General features: G+C 42.4%; 1 protein-coding gene across 2 annotated transcripts in view; it reads left to right on the top strand.

The window, feature by feature from the left end:
- adam9b (ADAM metallopeptidase domain 9b) overlaps positions 1 to 23,055 on the top strand; it is a 66,647-nt gene that overhangs the window by 11,856 nt on the left and 31,736 nt on the right. Inside the window, exon 23 of one of the 2 annotated variants that reach the window (XM_067244756.1) lies at positions 4,191 to 4,367. The exons of the other annotated variant lie outside the window; for it this stretch is intronic. The gene's annotated coding sequence lies outside the window, so the exon portion shown is untranslated. Of the gene's footprint in view, positions 1 to 4,190; positions 4,368 to 23,055 lie in introns of those variants that run through there. 2 annotated transcript variants of the gene reach the window in all.

The raw sequence follows: 23,055 nt of genomic DNA, 5'->3' as shown, positions 1-23,055 counted from the left end.
AAGTTGACATTTATTTAGTGGAAAATCGCTCATTCATAAAAAGCTCACTGGTAGCGATCATTGTCAGTAACAACGCAAAATGCGATATAGCCCTGTGTGGAGAAGCTGCCCCGGTAAATTGTACTACTACGGTACAGTACTAGACTACTGCTGTGTTTGTCTTGGTAGCAATTGCGTTGAATTTGATTTAACATTCCGTTGTACGGTTTAGGCTGAAATTAATTATTTTCATGAACAGATTGACAAAGTTTAGGCTGTGGCAATGAAGTTCAGGTTAGTAGTTAGTGCCGAACATGTTCTGTCGCCGTTTGACTTCCTAAACAGCTGTGTAGATGTTTTTGTAGTGTCTCGCGTAGGCCACAGCGTTGCAGTGAGCTACAGTGGTTTGAAACCACAGGTAATGATAATTTCACCCACAAATCGTTTACTTGTAATCTAATGTCATAATAAATCCTACAACGAAAATGTATTTGTGAGGAATGTTTATTTTAACGATTGAAAACAGATGCATCATAAACCACTGTAGTATGTGTTGCCCGGGTAACAGAGGCTAATGTCATGATGCTAATACTTCAGTGAAATAGTAGACTACCGTTTCCGAAAGTAGATGTACTTCCTTAATAATATCAGCTTATATTGTACATTACACATCACAATTATGTGTCATATCACAAAGTAAAATTAGTAAATAGTTATCACCCTGGCCTCTTTTCTTGTGGCGTTTCTGCAGTTGCCTTGCAGTAAAGCAGTTAGCTTAGCTATCTCCCAGAAGTTAACGAGCTGCTAAACTAATGTTCTGCTAGAGGTAGTCACGCGAGTTTTCGTGACGTTAGTGACGTACGAGCATCATTGACTGTGGCTAGCAAGTTAGCCACTGTTAGCTTCACTTTTCGCCACAAAAACGTAATTTCTACTTAAACTGTGCAACGAAACGTAAATCCCAATAGAAGCAACTCAATCGCTACCAAGACAAAACTTTTGACACCTAGGTTGTCCATGTAGGCCAAATATTGACTGAGTTTTAGGGGCACGAAAATAAACAATAATAATAGCTAGAAAAGGCTGTTCCTGCGAAACAGCAGTGAGAATGCTGAAAACCTCAATGGGGATAGCTGACCATGCTAAAAAAGCGGAAAATTGTGAAAATTTCGTAGAAAGTTATAAGCTGAAGCGCCTGAAAGGTATTTTTGAAAGGGGCTGGAGCTGAACGAAGGTATAAAACTACAGTAAAGAGAAGAAGAATGCAAAAAGAGAAATAATTCTGAAGAATTTGAAAATTAAGCAGAAAATTATTTGCTGGAGTTTCAAAAGGCCTGAAATGTATGTTAGAAAGGACCTGCAGCAAGATGAAGGCAGAAAAGTACAGAAAAGAGAAGAAAAATGCAAAAGTACTGGCAGTTGGAAGGTACTGCTGTGAAAGGTATTTTTGAAAGGACCTGGAGCAAGATGAAGGCAGAAAACAGAAGAAAAGAGAATAAAAGAAGAAAAATGCAAAACAATAAGGGCAAGAATTCAGAAAGATGAGCTGCAGGAAAATGTGAAGAATTAGCAGAAAACCAGTTGCTGAAGTCTGGGTTGAACGAATTTGAAGGTAAAAGGACAACACTGGAATGACTTGAACTTGCTGGAAAAACGTAGCAACCGTTGGTCATTGGCAACAGACTGGCAACATTTATAACCTAGAATCTAGGTTTCAGGTTCAAGGTGGAGGAGAAACTAATCATGTGTGCCTGCACACCCAGCCCTGTTCAGACACTTCATTTAAGATGACATAAAAATAAAAACTTAAATTCAATCACGTCACTATACGTGACTTTGTTGGTTGTGCAACTGCAAAAGCTACTTGAACTCAGATTAAAATGCTGCTGCAAAAAAAGCTGAACTACAGTATTGTGGGTATTAAATAAGATCATGCTACATCTAACCAGCGGATCATTTCTTGCAAGTGTGTCAAAGTGGTATGTGTACAGACTGTATTAACACCGTAGGCGTGAACAATGCATGCATCGTCATCGTCGTCCATCTGACTTTAGCCGAAGCGAAGCTAGAGAGAGGATGCATTGGGAGATTTCCTATAGTAAGCTAGATACTACTTCAAATTGAAAACGGAGAATATATTTCAGTAAAGACAACACACTTAACATCTGTGTTCAATATCGTCAATTAAAAGTAAAAACTTTCCAGTTACGAAGCGTTTGTTCGTAGGATTAACGCCAGCTGCAGCAAACACTTACCCCAGCCCCGGTAGCGAGGTGAAGTTAGTTTCATATTCGACATTCGTCTCACATTCGGAAAACGCTACTTTGCAGCGTCGAGTTAGGGACCGGGTGAAAATTACCCATACAATTTTGAAAAATTATGACTTTTATAATATTTTTATGGATATAAAAACCAAACTGTCACCAGATTATTCTAATAATGTCTGGCCTGCTTCCACACCCTTTATTTTTTCAATAACGTTTCGAATAAAATTCCAATTAATCGCTAATCTATGAAAATAGCATGAAACCTCGCTAATCTCAATATCTTTATCAAACCTGTGTCAAAAAATCTCAAATATACACCAGATTATTCTAATAATGTCTGGCCTACTTCCACACCCTTTACTTTTTCAATAAAACTTTTTTTTAAATGATAGAAAATTGCTAATCTCTGAAAATAGCATGAAATCCTTGCTAATCTCAATATCTTTTTCAATTGTTTTTCAAAAAATCTCAAATACACACCAGATTATTCTAATAATGTCTGGCCTACTTCCACAACCTTTACTTTTCCAATAAAGCTTTGAATAAAATTCCAATTAATCGCTAATCTATGAATATAGCATGAAATCCTTGCTAATCTAAATATCTTTTTCAAATTTGTTTCAAAAAATCTCAAATGCACACCAGATTATTCTAATAATGTCTGGCCTACTTCCACAACCTTTACTTTTCCAATAAAGTTTTGAATAAAATTCCAATTAATCGCTAATCTCTGAAAATAGCATGAAATCCTTTGCTAATCTCAATATATTTTTCAAATTTGTGTAAAAAAATCTCAAATATACTCCAGATTATTCTGATAATGTCTGGCCTACTTCCACACCCTTTACTTTTTCAATAAAGTTTTGAATACAATTCCAATTAATCGCTAATCTATGAAAATAGCATGAAATCCTCAATATCTTTTTCAAACTTGTTTCAAAAAATCTCAAATATACACCAGATTATTTTAATAATGTCTGGCCTACTTCCACACCCTTTACTTTTTCAATAATAAAATTCCATTTAATCGCTAATCTATGAAAATAGCATGAAATCCTCGCTAATTTTATAGAAGACGAGTAATCATTTCATACAAGACGACAGGATCACATCTACCACAACACTTCCATTGACAGTCTCAGCTGTCAAGTCTTAGGTAAAACACTTTATATGTAAGGAATATTTTGAATCCAGTCAATACTGAGAGAGAGAGAGAGGTATGTGTAAGATTACTCTGATGTAACCCCTCGACACACCCCATCACATGGAGTGTCTGCCTGTCAGAAAAATTGAAGATGTAACTTTTTTATTCTGTATAAAATGATACTGTGTTCAGCATTCCTTGTGTGCAAAGAGAGGCCTACCCCCAAATCTGAACTCTGGGTACACACACAATACCCTTATCTTGGAGCTGAGGACTAAGGGGGGGTTTGTTTGTTTTAAAGAGATACTATTTGACAAGGGCTAGATGGAGACGCAAACTCTGGTGACCATTTGCTTGACACCTATATGGTTGAGTTTTTACGACACCAGAACCAGAGATTCAACTAGGGTTGATGACGCAAACACACACGCGCGCGCGCCAGGTCTATGCAAGGGAGCCAATGAAAGAAGAGTGTGGAAGAAATTGTCAAGGGAATCAAGTGGCTGAGCGGTTAGGGAATCGGGCTAGTAATCAGAATATTGCTGGTTCGATTCCCGGCCGTGTGCCTGTACTCACTGTAAGTCGCTCTGGATAAGAGCGTCTGCTAAATGACTAAATGTATGTCTCCACTGGAACTGCATGGCTATTAGTTTAGTCTAGAAATGTGTAACTACAAAGCAACCAGATGATTGGAGAGTCTCTACATACTTTAAAAAGTAAGTGTTTGGAATAATCCTTTGACGTCTGAATGAACAACAATTGCTACTCTCATTAATACTCTTCTACTTGACATTATATAGATTGCATGCTCTGAATGCGTGAGGTGGTATCATGCAGAGTGCTTGGATATGACCCATAGAGAGTTCAACGCAGCAAGAAAAGAAACAGACTGGAAATGCCTTGCCTGCAACAGACGGTGTCTGAAAATGTCCTGCACTAAAAATAATGTCTTTGTTTTAATAAATGACTAATACAACAGTAATAAAGACTTGAGTTATGATGTTTGGCGTGGATTTCATGCTATTTTCAGAGATTAGGGATTTTCGTCAACAGAGGCTGACAGGGCTCTCACGTAGCAAACCAATCAAAGATTTTACAGCAACCTACTTTAAAATCTCACCATCTGGCTGTCTTGACAATAGTCATATCGTCATAACATTGCCGTCCTTCTGTTTTCTGGTGTAGAATTGACCAAACTATAAAATTATGAAAATACTAAACTACTATGAGGCATGGCTGCCGCCTAGGCTTGAGCGCACTAGCCAAAGGCTTGAGCGCACTAGCCGAAAAACTTTTTCAGAAAAAAGGGCTGCCTTCAGCGCCTTTTTACATGCAACCCTATGGGAAAAGGAAAAAACGTCTATAAAAGCGATGAGCCCGATGCCTTTTTGAGTTCAATTTTCTCAACTTTTCAGAAAAGCGCTGGGTGACGTCAAGCGCCTTTTTGACAGCTGACCAATCAGGACGAGGAGAGTAGGTACGAGTGTACCTTCCCTAGTAACCAAGATAATCACCAGATAATCCAAGATGGCGCCGATGATGGCTGCCTCGGTTGCTAGGTGCGCTCTGTTTTGTCTTGTTTTGTCTGTTAATTCGGTGTTCTGCCAAGATTTCCGGGGTTCTCTAACAAGAGAAGTACTTATAAACATCAGGACTACAACTCCTGTGGATTTGTTTCCCACTTTTCTGCTTCCAGCGGCAGATTTAGTGGGAATTCTAGCCAGTGCCGTGCTAGGCTTTGCTCATGCAGTGAAATGCCGAAGAACGGGAAAGCGAGCGGGAGCGCTAGTTCGGCTTCGCAGACGTGGAATCCGAACAGTGCTTCCAAGTTTTTTCCTCTCCAACGTTGGTTCACTGTGCAATAAAATGGACGAACTTCAGCTACTGATGGTGAAAAACAGAGACTTTCTTTCATCTTCGGTTTTGTGCTTCACGGAGACATGGCTGTGCGATTTGATCCCGGACACTGCATTACATCTGGCAGGCTTTGAACTCGTGAGAGCTGACCGGGACACTGCACTCTCCGGCAAAACCAAAGGCGGTGGTATCTGTTTCTACATCAACAGTGGCTGGTGTGTAGATGTGACAGTGATTCTGCAACATTGTTCTCCGGATCTGGAATCATTTTTTATAAACTGTAAACCTTTTTACTCGCCACGAGAATTTGCGTCACTCATTTTGGTCGGAGTTTACATGGCACCGGGTCCACAGGTTAAAGAGGCCCAACGCATGCTCGCCGACCAGATTCTGAGTGAGGAGCGAGCAAACCCGGATTCCCTTGTTATCGTACTCGGCAACTTTAACAAAGGTAATCTCAGCCACGAACTCCCTAAATACAGACAATTCATCAAATGCCCAACCAGAGAAGAGAACACTCTGGATCACTGCTACACTACAGTCAGTAGAGCCTACCACGTCGTCCCTCGTGCAGCACTGGGTCATTCTGACCATACCATGGTCCATCTGATTCCTGCATACAGGCAGAAATTAAAGCTCTGTAACCCTGTTGTGAGGACATCAAAACAGTGGACCAGTGAGGCTATGGAGGATCTGCGGGCGTGCTTGGACTGTACTGACTGGGATATGTTCACGACTGCTACCAATAGTCTGGATGAACTCAAAGAGGCTGTGACATCATACATCAGCTTCTGTGAGGACTGCTGTATTCCAACACGCACCAGGGTGAACTTCAACAACGACAAGCCCTGGTTCTCAGCAGAGCTCAGAAGGTTGAGGTCAGAGAAGGAGGAAGCATTTTGGAGTGGGGATAGAAACAGATTCAAGGAGTCGAAGAACAGGTTTAGCAAGGCGGTGAGAGAGGCTAAACGACTGTACTCAGAAATACTGAAGCGTCAGTTCTCTGCTAACGACTCTGCTTCTGTCTGGAGAGGGCTCAGGCAGATTACCAACTACAAGCCCAGAGCCCCCCACTCCACTAACGACTCCTGCCTGGCCAACGACCTGAATGAGTTCTACTGTAGATTTGAACGACAATTGGACTGTCCTGAACTACCCCTTCCCACCCACGAGGCCTCCTCCCTCACCCCCTCTACAGTGACAACTCTCTCCATTCAGGAGGGTGAAGTTAACAGACTTTTCAAGAGGCAGAACCCCCGCAAAGCAGCTGGGCCGGACTCTGTCTCTCCTGCCACCCTCAAGCACTGCGCTGACCAGCTGTCTCCGGTGTTCACCTACATCTTTAACACCTCCCTGGAGACATGCCATGTGCCAGCCTATCTCAAGTCCTCCACCATCATCCCTGTGCCCAAAAAGCCAAGGCCAACAGGACTCAATGACTACAGACCCGTCGCCCTGACCTCTGTGGTAATGAAGTCTTTTGAGCGCCTTGTGCTGGCACACCTCAAAGCCATCACAGACCCTTTCCTGGACCCACTGCAGTTTGCCTACAGAGCCAACAGATCTCTGGATGACGCCGTTAACATGGCCCTCCACTTCACCCTACAGCACCTGGACTCCCCAGCATCCTATGCCAGGATCCTGTTTGTGGACTTCAGCTCTGACTTCAACACCATCATCCCTGCCCTGCTTCAGGACAAGCTCTCCCAGCTGAACGTGCCTGACTCCACCTGCAGATGGATCACAGACTTCCTGTCTGACAGGAAGCAGTGCGTTAAGCTGGGAACACAAGTCTCTGACTCCCGGTCCATCAGCACCGGATCTCCTCAGGGCTGCGTCCTTTCCCCTCTGCTCTTCTCCCTGTACACCAAAAGCTGCACCTCCAGTCATCCGTCTGTCAAACTTCTGAAGTTTGCGGACGACACCACCCTCATTGGGATCATCTCTGACGGGGATGAGTCTGTCTATAGGTGGGAAGCTGACAACCTGGTGACCTGGTGTAGCCAGAACAACTTAGAGCTCAATGCTCTTAAGATCATGGAGATGGTTGTGGACTTCAGGAAGAATACAGCTCCACTCATCCCCATCACCCTGTGCGACTCCCCAGTCAACACTGTGGAGTCCTTCAGCTTCCTGGGCACCATCCTCTCCCAGGACCTCAAGTGGGAACTGAACATCAGCTCCCTCACCAAAAAAGCACAACAGAGGATGTACTTCCTACGGCAGCTGAAGAAATTCAACCTGCCAAAGACAATGATGGTGCACTTCTACACAGCCATCATTGAGTCCATCCTCACCTCTTCCATCACCATCTGGTACGCTGCTGCCACTGCCAAGGACAAGAGCAGACTGCAGCATGTCATCCGCACTGCTGAGAAGGTGATCGGCTGCAATCTGCCTACCCTCGAGGACCTGCACACCTCGAGGACCCTGAGGCGTGCGAGGAAGATTGTGGCCGACCCCTCCCACCCTGGTCACTCCCTGTTACAGCTACTCCCCTCTGGCAGAAGGCTGCGGTCCATCAGGACCAAAACCTCACTCCATAAGAATAGTTTCTTTCCATCTGTTACTGGCCTCTTCAACAATGCCAAGGGCTCCCATTGACATTCATTCACTTATTTAACTATTATAAGTCCATCAAATGGCAATTCAGTATGCATAAGCCACTTTATCTCAGTATCCGATTGCACTATGTTGACCATTCACGCTGCTCATTCTATTCTTATTTTTATATATATTTTATTTTATATTTAAATTGTTGTATTCTTAGATTGTTTAGTTCTTAGAAATAGTTAAACTTTTGTACTCTTACTTAATTTAAGATCTGTATATGTTTAGTGTTTTGCACCTCCCTGCCACAGTAAATTCTGTGTTTGTATAACATACATGGCGAATAAACCGAATTCTGATTCTGAACCTTCTACCTTAGTTACGAGGCTATGGCTCCTCAAACGCCAAAGCTAAAGCAAGTAATTGCATTTTATTGGCCATAGTAGCTAGCTGTCGAAAAGTAACCAACGGAAAATAACGGATAATAATGTATCGCTAGAATGTATGATTCCCGTTCAAGTTACAAAGATTCTCGTCAGAAAGGCGCTTGACGTCACCCAGCGCTTTTCTGAAAAGGCAGAAGGCGCTCAAAAGGCGCTCAAAAGGCGCTCAAAAGGCGCTCAAAAGGCGCTGAAGGCAGCGCTTTTTTCTAAAAAAGTGTCAAGTGTGAAGTCAAGTGTGAACAAGGCCAAACTCTGTCTTGTGACTCCACTAATCAGCTAATACCAATCACCTGTGTGAGAGGCTAAGTGGTGCGTGTCTGTCGTTGCCACGATGATGGTGCAGCTATGATTGCTAACGTGCTGAGGGCAGAGAATAACAGAAATGTAGCTAGAATCCACACCTCAAACAAGTTAACCTAGACGCAAAACTATACGTCCAATCCAAAAAATAAGGATATTTTCCGAGACCAAAGACTGCCGAAACTAGAGATGTCATTTATGTCTGTGCGGTCAGAAATACGACTCTACCGGCAGTTTCGAAATCTTGTTCCTTCTGCTTTCTCTGACGAATTTGTCACCAGATTTGCATTGGACTCTATGGGGCGAGAGTTGGACTTTCGCTTTCGTGGGGCTCTGAACAAATGTGTACGTCTGTTGGATTCCACAGACAACTGTCTTCGACCAGCACAAAATTAGCTATCTATTGATCCAAAAATGAAGCATGAAGACTGAAAATTGCAATGCTGGCAAACTAGAAATATTTTTTTAAGAATATTTCGAAGCTCCCCTCCACTCTAAGCGTTTCAGTCTGCACTCTAGGCTTTCACGTACACACCCATGTAAATCTCAGAAACGGCTTGAAAAAGTCATGAAACATAATCAGTGATATTTTAAAAAGTTGAATAGATATCAAAAAGCGGATTTTTTAAAAAATAGTTTAGGGTTTTGTCAACATTTTTAAGTTTACATGGTGGCTCTAGCTGAAAGATTGAGGAAGAAGAAAGATTTGGAAGTTGAAGAAGTTTTAGGAAGTTTGAGAGGATTTGAAAAAAAAACTCAATTGGAAAACCATGTTAAAAATATTATGAATATTGATTTATATTAATTCAAGCATAAGAGGTACAAGGCTGAAAAGTCATAGCAGTCATGGCCTGAAACTGCTGAATTTTTTGATAGCTGAACGGTTTTAAAGCTGAAGATTTGGCGCTGTCAAAAGCTGTCAAGGCGCTGAAAGGTGTCAAGGAATAAATAGAAGAAGAAGAAGAATATGAAGAAGTTGAATAAAGATTCCAAGAACAATACTTGGAATGCTGAAGCAGCATTCCAACAAATATATATGAGAGAACAAAGGTTGTGCCCTTGCCGAAGGCAAAGCACACCCAATTATTAGGATGGTGAATTACTGAGCTGATTAAGAAGATGTCATTATCCTCTCCCCACAAAATGATTTTTGCAGGAGTACTGGGAGATTGGGAGGTATAAGAGGAATTACTATAGTCAAATGACAAAATCATAGCTACATAAGTTTGATCCGAATTAAGAATTTTTAATCAGAAGACAAACCCTTCAGTAATGCGGTGGTGGCTCCATGGATGCGTGTGGCCTGATATAGAATGGTATTTGTTAGAAGTAAAAAGGAAAGAAAGAGAAACCATTTATTTGGTGAGTTCATTCAACAATTATGTAATGAAAGAGTACAGTGATTTTACTCAGATTTATATGGACTAGTGCACAGTGCCCATGATGCAGGTCGATGAAGATGTCAGTGAAACACACAAATACAGATTAAGAGGTATAGAACTATAGATAGGGCACAGTGCCCGCGATGATGTCGGTGACACACATATTTCTGGAATGATTGATAGATAGAGCAGTGCCTGTGATGCAGCTGGTGAGGATATTTCTTCTCAGTGGTTTTCCTACCTATACTTCTCAGATCATAATAAAAATTATTTCATCTCTGCAGTACTTTTTCAACCTCCACATCATCTATTCTAGTCAAATTGCCAATACTGTGGTAGTATACCAAATGATTATGTAGCCATCATTTGTCTGCTGTTTCCTAAGTTATAAATTGCTTATATTATGTTGATCAAAATGTACTATATTGGTTCTCTGATTGTCTTATCACCACAAACATGTAAACATGTAGTTAATATTAGAAGTCATTACATGCACAATGGTTGAGCCTTTGTGCAATTACGAGTTGTCATAATTGTAGGCCTAATTCACCATACAGCGCTTGCATGTACATTTGCATTGTGCAGGCAGTTTTGACATCAGTAAACACATTAATATATGTTACAAAATTCACTGATATATAGTGAAAGTTTATCCATTTTATATTGTCATTCTGTTAGCTAGCCAGCAAACCCCTTTGAAAGAAGCTGATTATCGATTGTAAAAACGAATTTTCTTCTAAAGAATGAAACAGAATTTCCCTATTTTCCTCACTACGAACTCCGGTGCGTTAAACGCTTAGTTTCATTGCGAATGCCTTTGTTAATCACATTAGTTCAATCGCGGTACTCAACTCTGTTGGATTATAAAAATGACACATGCAAAATATGGACCTTGCCCGGTCCTTGAGATATTCGTAGGAAACTTGCTGCGCACATGCACACACACACACACACACACACACACACACACACACACACACACACACACCTGTGTGTTTCATGGTATATTAATAATATATTTGTGCTGGCCAATGCCTTGGAGGACACTGGCCTGTTGTCAATAGGATTGAAAGATGGGGTGGAAGATATACTCTGTGTTGTTCCTGGAGTGTGTTACGGTGAGGGGGAAAGGACCAATCAGAGTGAAGGGTCTGGGACCAATCAGAGTTAAGGGGCTAGGATGAGTTCCCATGATGTCATGGAGGGATGTTGTGGAAATTTAGAATATAGTTACAATGTATGTGTTAGATAGGTATATAGATAGGTAATGCAATGAACTGGGGCTTTGTAGGATGTAAGCTCTGTAGAATGGATGTAGCAGTTGGTCTTAAGGTAGTTAAGGTATTTAAGATACCGAACTAAGAAGCCAGAGGCATGAAGGTTGGGGGATTCTTGAGTTCCCGTGGCCTAAAGGGAGCTGACCTTTTGGCCAAGGAGATTGTGTCCTGTGTTCTGTTTGTGTTTCATTAAAGGTATCTTTACTATCCTCTTTTAGAGAGGGAGCTATGACATCAAAGAACTGTGGGACACTTGATGTGGAGTCAAACTGTCACTGAGTAGTGCTGGCCAATCACAGAGACCACTATATTGATTGAACATCTAGAGATCCTTTGTTCTAAGTTTATATAAGGCAGGGCTTTATGGTTGTTCTCCATCACTCTACCGAACGACCTGTAGCTTACAGCTTACATGTCCTCCGTTATGACTGGTCACAGAGTACTCTGTTAATTCTTAAGTTGTACAAACTAAATAAATTGTATTGAAACCGCCATTCTTGACTATATTCGAATCTACACAGTGCCACTAGAATTTTCTTTCACAGTTTGGTGCCGAAACCCGGGATCCTCGATCGGCCTTCGGCATTCAGCAGGCGGCTCCCCTCTGCGAATTGATTTTCCGGCAAAAAGCCGCCTTTTCCTCCATGCGTGAGACCAGGGGTCTCCAAAACGCCCGTTGGATGTTTTGTGGCTGATGTGGGATCCTAAGAAAAAAACGGTGAGATTCTTTTTGGTCACTGTGTGATTTGAATTATCTAAATGTGTGTTGTTTAGGCTATTGCCAATAATTTGGGGTTAATTTTGGGGACAAACCGGAGGAGAGTTGTTCCTTACGTTTAAGGCGTAAAACACATGCAAGTAAATGTATTGACGGATATATAAAGGGTAATAATTCACACGTGATATTGTGTTGTGTGTCTTTAAGTCCCTGGGGAAATTGGGTCAGGGATTGTGTTAGGTTATGCGAAAGGAGGAATTGTATTGAATTTCGTGGTCATATCTAGTTCTTATTTATTAACGTTGCCTAATATAATTCTGAGTCTCAAGAGAGAATTTGGTAAAAAAAAGTACTTGAGAGAATAAGTCAGCTGAGTGTTAAAAACAAATAAAAAGTCAGGAAGTAGCCTAAAGGCCTATGGAATTTCAAAATAAAGGGTTGAGTTTGTAGCGCGCGTTCATTTTGTTTTATTTACAAAGATGTTTTTTGGAGTAAAAGTAGTACGAGCGATTATTAAGGGTGTACATCAAGAAATTGTGCACATATATTACAAATAATCAACATTTTATTTTTCACTTTGTTTTGGGTAATTTGTGATTGTATTCAGTGGGGTAAATTTACTTTGTAAAGTTGTGAAGTTGGAATTTAAGGGTTTTAGAAAGGAAAAGGAGTAATTTTGTAAATTCTTATTTTCCTTCGTTGGTTATTGTTGGTTTAATGTGGTCAAATATGGATTGTAATTCGAAAATGAATAGGGCTAACGATTGTCTGGAGGCAGAATTAACCTGTCCAAACATCGATTACATGAAACAAAAGTATGGTAACGATAGTTTATTGCAAATGCAAATATGGATTGATAAATGTGGATTTCCGAGTGTGGGGTCCTTTTGTTTTAAGGACCCTATTGATTTGGGAAATAAGTTTGTGGAGAGAAATTGACACACGATTTGAAAAAAAAGAAAATAATAGATTTAAGCCTGATTGGAGGGCTTTTTCTGATTGGATGGAGGCAGGTAGAGTTAGAGATAAAGAAATATTAGGACAGAATAGTGTGGGGAATTTTTCATCTATTTCCCCACAGATTCACGATTCAGATTTTCTGGATGGTACGGGAACGACGGCGCGTGTTTCTATTAAATCTGACGAGGTTTTGCTGGGAGCATGAGAACAGACTACGAACGTGAGGTCAGAAATTTGTCATTCCTTTACAACTCAGGCGTCTTCTGACAGACGGTTCCGAGAACGTCTTTTGAAAGACAGCTTGTTTGGGATAAAGAATGTTATAGGCTTGGTTGGTATTGTTTCTGTCTCAAGGGACAGCACTGAGTTACGGTTGATCAAAGCGAATGCAGAGCATGTTGAAATGTTGTTGAAAAACATGCAGGAAAGTCGAGGACACAAAGTTAGTCCAACACGATTGGCCAGGAATGGTCAATCTATGATAAGCACAAATGCGTGCTTTAACTGTGGGAATTTGGGTCATTATGGACGTGAATGTCCGGAGATGGGTCATCACTGTTGAAAGTTTTCGTGACCGGAAGTTGAATGAGTTCCGAACTGGTGACGTAGTATATTGTTTTCACACGTACACAGATGAAACACTTGGAGAGAACTTATCAGAATCAGAATGGGATTTATTCGCCATGAAAGTTTGCACAGACAAGGAATTTGCTTTGGCAGGAAGGTGCATACAATAAACATATAGGGACCTAAAATTTAAATATGTGGACTATCTATACTAAGGGTACATAAACTAGCAGTACTAAGTGGAATTAGACTTAAATAAAATATACAATAAAATAAAATATAAGTTGCCGTAATTTACAATATAAAACTACAAATATTACAAAAGATACAAATGTACAAGATACAATTTTGTAATGCAGTGCAAAAAGCAGTGTGTTTTAAGCAGGAAGACATTAGAGTCAGTGTGGTCCCTTGGCCTTGTTGAAGAGGCTAACAGCGGAAGGGAAGAAACTGTTTTTGTGGCGTGAGGTATTGGTCCTGATGGACCGGAGCCTTCTGCCAGAGGGGAGTAACTGAAACAGGGAGTGTCCAGGACAGGAGGAGTCGGCCACAATCTTCATCGCTCGCCTCAGGGTCCTCGAGGTGTGCAGGTCCTCGAGGGTAGGCAGATTGCAGCCAATCACCTTCTCAGCAGTGCGGATGATACGCTGCAGCCTGCTCTTGTCCTTGGCAGTGGCAGCAGCGTACCAGACGGTGATGGAGGAGGTGAGGATGGACTCAATGATGGCTGAGTAGAAGTGCACCATCATTGTCTTTGGCAGGTTGAACTTCTTCAGCTGCCGAAGGAAGTACATCCTCTGTTGTGCTTTCTTGGTGAGGGAGCTGATGTTCAGTTCCCATTTGAGGTCCTGGGAGAGGATAGTGCCCAGGAAGCGGAAGGACTCAACAGTGTTGACTGGGGAGTCACACAGGGTGATGGGGGTGAGTGGGGCTGTGTTCTTCCTGAAGTCCACAACCATCTCCACTGTCTGAAGAGCATTGAGCTCTAAGTTGTTCTGGCTGCACCAGGTCACCAGGTTGGCCGCTTCCCACCTATAATCAGACTCGTCTCCACCAGAGATAAGCCCAATAAGGGTGGTGTCGTCCGCAAACTTCAGGAGTTTGACGGACGGATGACTGGAGGTGCAGCTGTTGGTGTACAGGGAGAAGAGCAGAGGAGAAAGGACGCAGCCCTGAGGTGATCCGGTGCTGATGGACCGGGAGTCAGAGACTTGTGTTCCCAGCTTAACGCACTGCTTCCTGTCAGACAGGAATGTTATGTTATATTCTCTTCAGATTCTTATGGATGTTTATCGGTTATGACATTGTTGGTAGAGGAGAAACAATTGACTTGTTATATTGTTTTACAACTTTGTGTTAACCGTTATATATTTGATGTTAGACTTAAAGACTTTACATCGGTCTGATTACCGCCAGAAGGCATTTGTTTTGAAGACAGAGAAATATGAATGTAAATTCCTTGTCTGAATTCTCCACTTGGAAAAGAGGCGCATGCGCTTGAGCCTAGCGGAAGTTGAAGCTCATTCTGCGTGCAGTGGCCCACACCAGTAGCCTGGTCCAAACCAGACTCTCGTACATTTCATTTGCACAGAGAGTCTGGCCTCGCTACATTGACAAGCATTTGACTTCCTTGTAAGCGAGTACTCTGTTGAAGTTTAAAACTATTGGATCTGCCCAGAGCCACTCTGATCTGCCATAACCAAACGCTAGAGTTCACCTTAGCCAATTCCTTCACCACAACTGTAACAGAGCTAGCTGCCGTAGCTGGAAAATCAAACTGTTCCCGAACACTGGACATATTGTACAATAAAATGTTTTATTGAATGCAATTGGTTGCCTTGTATATTCTGTTTCTATTTACCAAACTCCTTTCTTGTCTTAAATTGAGCACTTGCTGGTGATAATGGTTAGATTCAACTTGCATCAAGTACTACAAATATAAGTGTTGTTAATGTGGTAAATTGTAAGTGAGCTGATGAATAAAAAAACGTTTAACAAGTCCTATTTACTTCAACAGTCGAAGGTTAAACGTTAAGTGGAACAATATAGTCCTCATTAGGCTACTGTTTGATATGTACAGTATGGTACAGTTGGTACAGTATGGTAGCTAGCATAGCCATTTCTAGCTCTGCTTCACAATATTGCGTTATGTATTATAAGTTAATGTAATATACATAAATGTTAATAAAGTATCAGACATATGCATGATACAACACACCAGTAACCAACTGATATTATGGGCCCGATCTTGCACCCAGCGCAATTGACTTAGTCAACGACGCAAGTATCATTCCTAGTTTGCACTCGACGCAAAGCGGACTTTTCCCTCTACAGACGCACGTCGAAATGACCTTGCGCTCCCGTGGGCGGTTCAGTGAAAAAGGAGGCGTGTTCCCTGGTGCTATTTTGCAGTTTCCGAAAAACAATTCCGCCACTGACCAGGAAAAACGTGGTCTAAAGTCAATGGCGCATTATTCAGATGCTATTTTAAGGGCGCAAGCTTGGTCCATGCACACTGCTGGCGAGGCCAGGGTCTTCTTTCTGCGAAGCTACGTTACATTGTTTTGATTTATGGCATGTTACATTTCTTCAATGTTTATAAAAAGATTTTCATGAGAAATCTCTATGTATGTGAACATGATTTGTAACAATTGTGGCAATTTTCTCCCACGCCTGTTTAACCGGAGCTAATTTGGGTGTGTTTCTTCTCCCCTCTCCATCAGAATCAGAATTAGGTTTATTCGCCATGTAGCCTATGTTACACAAACACGGAATTTACTGTGGCAGGAAGGTGCAAACAATAAACATATACAGGTCTTAAATTAAGTAAAAAAGTACAATAGTTAAACTAATTCCAAGAACTAAACAATTAAAAAAATAAAATATGGGGTAGGCTATATAAAAATAAGAATTTGAATGAGCAGCATGAGCGGGCAATTTAGTGCAACGAGAAAACTGCTCTGCCTTTCCCATACAATGTCACTTATCTATCTGTTACGGCCCTGACTAGAACGTCGGTCTCCTTGGCTGTGAACCGCTCCTGGCGTGCGCCTGGCAAATCCGCCGTTATAATAGCAATCCCCCATGGAACAAGCGCTGCTCTTAAAGGGAATGTGAGATGACGCTCTGATTGGTTTATTGCACGTTACGCCCAAACCACACCCATTAGTAATGTAGCTACTTCGGACCTACCCATTTTAGATTTGCGCCAGGCGCAGTCATTTATCCCGCCGGCAAAATAGCAACCGAGCCGGAGTCCCGCCCACAAAGTTACTTGCGCTTTGCGTTTTGATACTTGCGTTTCAGATCGTCAAAATAGGGGGGTATGTGTTAATATACCGAAAATGTCCGTGAATCGAGATGGTGCTGCTGTCTGTCCCGTCGAAAACCATTCAAAGGTTGACAGCAGTGGGGTTTTTGGAACTGCAGCAAGCTACCGGAACCACGTGAAAAAAAAGCTCTAGCTTTTTTCCTCTGTGTTTCACTGGCAGTGAGTGTTCACAATGTTGTATTTCACTCCATTCTACACAAAAAACGTCAGGGAGGACTGCTTTTTGTAGATACGAGTCTGCTGAAGATAGCCAGAGTCTCGGATTTCTTTAACCAAGCCTGTTTTATTCGTCATTTGCCTGAGAAAGCGACTTCCGTTAGCCAGCTGCATTGAAAACCATTCAAACAGGTTGACAGCAGTGGGGTTTTTGGAAATACAGCGAGCTACTCGACGAGATCAAAGCGTGTCGCAACTCTCTTTTTCTATGGCTCTGGCTACCAGTACCGTGACCTACCAGCACCGTGACCTATGCAGGTCACGTGAAAAAGCATCCAAAGACTCGGTACCCGGCAGAGGAATGAAACATTAGGTGCGTTCGACTTCATGTAGTGCCACAGCCGGCTGCAGGCGGCTGCAGGCGGCTGACTTGAAACAGTGAATTCTGGTTAGACTTTTTGTCCGACTTGAGACGGCGCCGAGGCTGGGTAAGTGTGATGTAGCCATCAAAGTACCGTGAGATCGATTCGAGAACTGCCGGCTGTGTAGTCGAGCGCATTTTCTCAAGAGCAACTGCACGGGTTCTAATGACGACACAGCTATTTCATGATTGGCCAGACTCACACACGACAACTTTGACGCGTGTTTTTTAATTACAGGTTTCGTTATTTTAACTTTTTTGTACTTTACTTACAGTTCAGTGCAGCGTAATTGTTTGCCTTGATAATTGCAAAATGTTAGTGTGATAATAAATGACCATTTCAAAACATACAAACTGTCATGATACTTCAACTTTAAACTTTATTTATCCTTCAAAAGGAAATTAGTGTGCAGCAGGGGTCAGAAACACATATACAAACACAGAACAGCATCGCCAAGTGCCAACAACATTACACAACACAGAACACACAATAGAGACACACCTTCCCCAAACCCAATGACAGGGTCCAATTGGGACAGTAGCCTACAACATGAATCCATCAAATGGCCATTGGCAGGAAAAAATAAAATAAATCTAGATGTCAGCCAAGTGAATTTAAGTTCCTAATAGCCACAGGAATTAAGTAATCTCTGGAAATCTCTGGAATCTCTCTCCTGAAATCCTTCTCTGCCCGCATAACTGATGCTAAAACACTCTACTTCCTGAACAAAATTAACTCTGCCTCAAACCCTCACAAACTTTTCTCTACCTTCTCCACCCTTCTTAACCCACCAAACTTTCTCTCTCAGAACAACCTGCTTGACCCCAACCAATCGGGCTTCAAGACTGGCCACTCCACAGAAGCTGCCCTCCTGTCAGTCCCCACTTCCCTCCAGTCTGCCAGAGCGGCTTCGAGGTCATCCGTCATCATTCTGCTGGACATTTCTGCAGCGTTTGATACGGTCAACCATCAAATCCTGCTCGCCAGACTTTCTGAGATGGGCATCACTTGCACTGCACTTCAGTGGATATCATCCTACCTGTCGGGAAGATCCTACCAGGTCTCCTGGGGAGGCAAAGTGTCAGGCACACGCCAGCTCTCCACTGGTGTCCCACAGGGCTCCGTCCTTGGACCCCTCCTCATCTCCCTGTACACCACCTCGCTTGGACCAATCATCACCTCCCATGGCTTCTCCTACCACTGCTACGCTGACAACACGGCAGCTGTACCTGTCGTTCCCCCCGACTGATCCGGGGATCTCAGCTAGGATCGAGTCCTGCCTCACAGCCATCTCCGCCTGGATGACCGAGCACCACCTCCAGCTGAACCTCGCCAAAACAGAACTCCTCATCATCCCGGCCAAACCCTAAATCTCCCACGATCTCTCAATCACCCTGGGATCTGCGACGGTGACCCCTTCATCCTCTGCCAGGAACCTCGGGGCGACCATGGATGACGAGCTCTCCCTCACAGCCCACATTGCTGCGGTCTCCCGGTCGTGTAGATTCACACTCTACAACATCCGGAAGATCAGGAGATACTTGTCTGAGAATTCCACACAGCTGCTAGTCCAAGCCCTTGTCCTCTCAAAGTTGGACTACTGCAACTCGCTGCTCGCCGGTCTCCCAGCATGCGCAACCCACCCTCTCCAGAGGATTCAGAATGCAGCGGCCCGTCTGGTCTTCAATCTACCCAGACGCTCCCATGTTACCCCACTCCTCATCTCCCTTCACTGGCTTCCCATCACGGCCCGTATCAGATTCAAGACTCTGGTACTGACCTTCCGAGCGATGAACGGGACTGCACCCGACTACATCAAGTCTCTCCTCCAGCCTTACACCCCCACCCGCCACCTACGGTCTTCTTCTGACAACCGGCTGGTGGTCCCACCGCTCAAGAGCGCGCGGTCCCAATACAAGCTCTTCTCCTGTCTGGCCCCCCAATGGTGGAATCAACTCCCCACCTCCATCAGGGACACTGACTGTCTCCCCACCTTCAAGAAAAGGCTCAAGAGGAGTCACGTGGGATCGCCGAGTAAGATGGTCGCACATTAGAAGCTGTCCAGAAGCCCCACCGAATTAATATCAATTCATCCGTTAATTTCTTCATATTTTTTGACGAATTTTTGTTTGAGAATACTCCATCGTTAATTTATACCAATTTATACCAACTGAAGCACAGAAATATAAACTATGGCTTCCTCCAAATACTTCAAGTCCACACGTGGGAAACCTGCTCCCATTGACTGCAGTGGTGCTAGCCCAACACAAGTTGAGCAGGATGCTAGCCTGGAAACCCTTTTTGCTGAAGTGGGTAAAATTAGCGCCACACTACATAAGGTCGCTTCAGATGTTTCAACGATCAAAGAAACTACTGCTGAACTAAAAAATGCTGTAAACGCCATGCAAGAACGGCTGACTGAGGTGGAAGGCAGAGTATCGGACATTGAGGACACTAAGCAGCAATTGGTGAGCAACAGCGAGCTACACAGCAAGCGCATAAACACCCTATGGGACCGTGTGGAGGATTTGGAGAATAGATGCCGCCGTAACAATGTGAGACTGCTAGGTCTATCAGAGGGCATCGAAGGGGACAACATAAAGGCATGCATTAACAAGATCTTGTCAGAGGGACTGGGCTTGGACGTTGACAGTGAGTTCAAAATTGAAAGAGCACACCGCTCTCCTGGATCTCGCCCGACTAACGTTCAATCGCCGAGACTGGTCATGATGAAATTCCTACATTCTACTGCGAGAGACAAAGTTCTCAAAGCTGCTAGGGAGAAGGGTGGAGCAGTGTGGTGTGGATGCAACATTTCCCTTTTCCCAGACATGACAAAGGAGCTAGCTGAGAGGAGGAAAGCCTTTTCAAAGGCGAAACAACTGCTCCACCAAAAGAAGGTTAGATTCAGTCTCGCTTTTCCGGCGACACTAGGATTTACATGGAGGGGGAGGAGCAGAAAGTTTCAAGATGCGTCAGAGGCTGTCAAGTTCATCGAGCAACAAATGACTGTGACGGAGTACAATGCCGGAGACAACCCGGATGGAGAATAAAAAGATGAGCGAAAAGATGAGCGAAAATAACAAGGAGAATATGAGAGAGGTATGGTGGGGCTGGACAATGTTTGTGTGGCTATCTGAACTAGGGAGCTAGTCGAACATTCCACAGACCAAATTGATTTCTTTTTTTTTTCTTCCCTTTGACTGTTTTAAAGGGGAATGAGTCTCAAGTTGGTGTTCGGAGGCTTGTTTATGTTAATGTGTTCTCCTCTATTGAAGAGGATAGGTTTAGGTTGACCAGTTTGGTCATGTTTGTTTACTTAGACATTTTCATTATACTCAGTAATGGTACATAAGTCTTTGATTATAATATTGGTACAAGAAGGTAAAGATAAAATTAGATAAAATGAGATTGCTGTTATATAACTATACTTACATACATTTCTATTTTCTCATTACGTGAATGGCAAGTAATTCCTACGTTAAGGTAGTGTCCTGGAATATTAATGGCTGTGGGAATCCGGTGAAACGGAAGAAGGTACTTTTATATCTTAAACATAAACAAACTGACTTTGCATTCATTCAAGAAACACATCTTAAAGATGATGAGGCCAAAAAATTTAAAAGAGACTGGGTAGGGCAAGTTTATTATAGCTCCTTTTCCAGTAAGAAAAATTGAGTTCTTATTCTAGTTCATAAGAGGCTGAATCTCTCAGTGGTAAAATAATCTAAAGATGACAATGGAAGAATTATATGTCTTGAAACCATCATAAATGGTATGCAATTAACACTCTGCAATATTTATGCCCCCAATAAAGGTGACCCATCTTTTTTTCACGAGGTCAATAGCATAATCGGGAATGCACAAGGTCAAGTGATTTTGGCTGGAGATTTTAATCAGGTTCTAGATGGTGTAATTGATAAAAGCAAACTTTTAGGAACCCGAACATCAACACCTAAAGATAGAGCTGCCATTCGCTCACTGATAGAGGACAATGGTCTGATTGATGTATGGCGATTGGTTAACCCGAGAAATCGAGAATATTCATTTTACTCCCACTGCCACAAATCCTACTCACGAATAGACATAATTTTGATATCTCAAAACCTGATCAATGATGTAATTGATAGCAATATTAATGCTATGTTCCTGTCGGACCATGCACCTGTTGAACTCTGTATAAACATACAGTCAGATAGATTAAGACGAGGCAGGTGGAGAATGAATACATCCCTGCTGCATGATGAATTATTTAATAACGAACTAGCAGCGGATTTGTCATCATTTTTTTAGATCAATATGGGTAGCACAGACAGAGTAGCAATGGTTTGGGAAGCATCAAAAGCTTATGTTAGAGGCCAGATTATTGCACATCTTCCAAGAAGAAAAGAGAAAATATTAATGCCATCAAGAAATTAGAAGCGGAATTGAGTGAAATGGAAAGAGAACTGGCCAGACAATATTCTGACAGCTTGTTTAATAACATCTGTAAATGCAAATTTAAATTACACGAGATATTTAATAAAAAGGCTGAATATGCTTTGTTTAGATTAAAAACAACCTTTTATGAGTTAGGGGAAAAAACAGGCAAGCTTTTGGCTAGACAGCTCAAACAACAAAACTCCACACATGTAATTCCAGCAATAAGATCAGGGGGTTCTCTGGTGACCTCCTCCAAGGGAATCAATGAGGTCTTCAAAAACGTTTGAGAATCTGTACAGATCATCAGCTACACCAAACAAACTATCAGTGCAGAACTTTTTCATGAACATAAATCTTCCAAACCTTTCACCCGAACAGGTAGCCCTCTTAGACAAATCAGTGACCCAGGAAGAGGTGAAAAATGCAATTCGATCAATGAAAACGGGGAAATCTCCCGGAAATGACGGGTTCCTGGTAGAGTACTATAAAGAGTATATAGATATAATTGCCCCTGTACTGACCAATGTATTTGATGAGGCCTTTCAGACTGACTCACTCCCACCGACTCTGAATGAAGCACTTATATCACTGATTCCTAAAAAAGGTAGAGATCATACAGACCATGCTAATTTCAGAACAATTAGCCTCATTAATGTAGATAGCAAAATACTGGCCAAAGTACTGGCCTTACGGCTTGAAACGGTTTTACCATACATTATACATACAGACCAAGTGGGCTTTATAAAGGGTAGATCTTCAACTGATAACTTACGAAGGCTTTTACATTTAATGTGGCTGAACTCTGAGTTTGGTTTTGGCACTGGTTTCAGCAAATGGATAAAAATAATGTACAACTCCCCCAAAGCAGCGGTCATGACAAATGGTGTAACTTCATCATTTTTTTATCTTTCCAGAGGAACACGACAAGGGTGCCCCCTTTCGCCACTCCTATTTACAATTGCCCTCTGGCTGCTGCAATTAGAGCAAACCCCTCCATTAAAGGAGTGAATGGTGGTGGTAGCGAGCATAAACTAATGCTGTATGCAGATGACATTCTTTTTCTGATCAGTGATCCTAAAAACTCATTGCCTGCTCTAATGAACACCATAGGTGAATACTCTAAGCTTTCAGGTTACAAAATCAACTGGACCAAATCTGAAGCAATGCCCATATCCAAACACTGCGATCCACAAGTAATAACACAACATAACTTCAAGTGGATTACTAAGGGCATGATCTACTTGGGTATTAAATTAAGCTCAGACCTACATGAGATGACC

Source organism: Osmerus mordax, chromosome 10 (assembly GCF_038355195.1).
Source record: "Osmerus mordax isolate fOsmMor3 chromosome 10, fOsmMor3.pri, whole genome shotgun sequence".
In the NCBI taxonomy this organism is placed as follows: Eukaryota; Metazoa; Chordata; class Actinopteri; order Osmeriformes; family Osmeridae; genus Osmerus; species Osmerus mordax.
The sequence above is the reverse complement of the archived record's forward strand: the minus strand, read 5'-3'. Positions and strand labels throughout refer to the sequence as shown.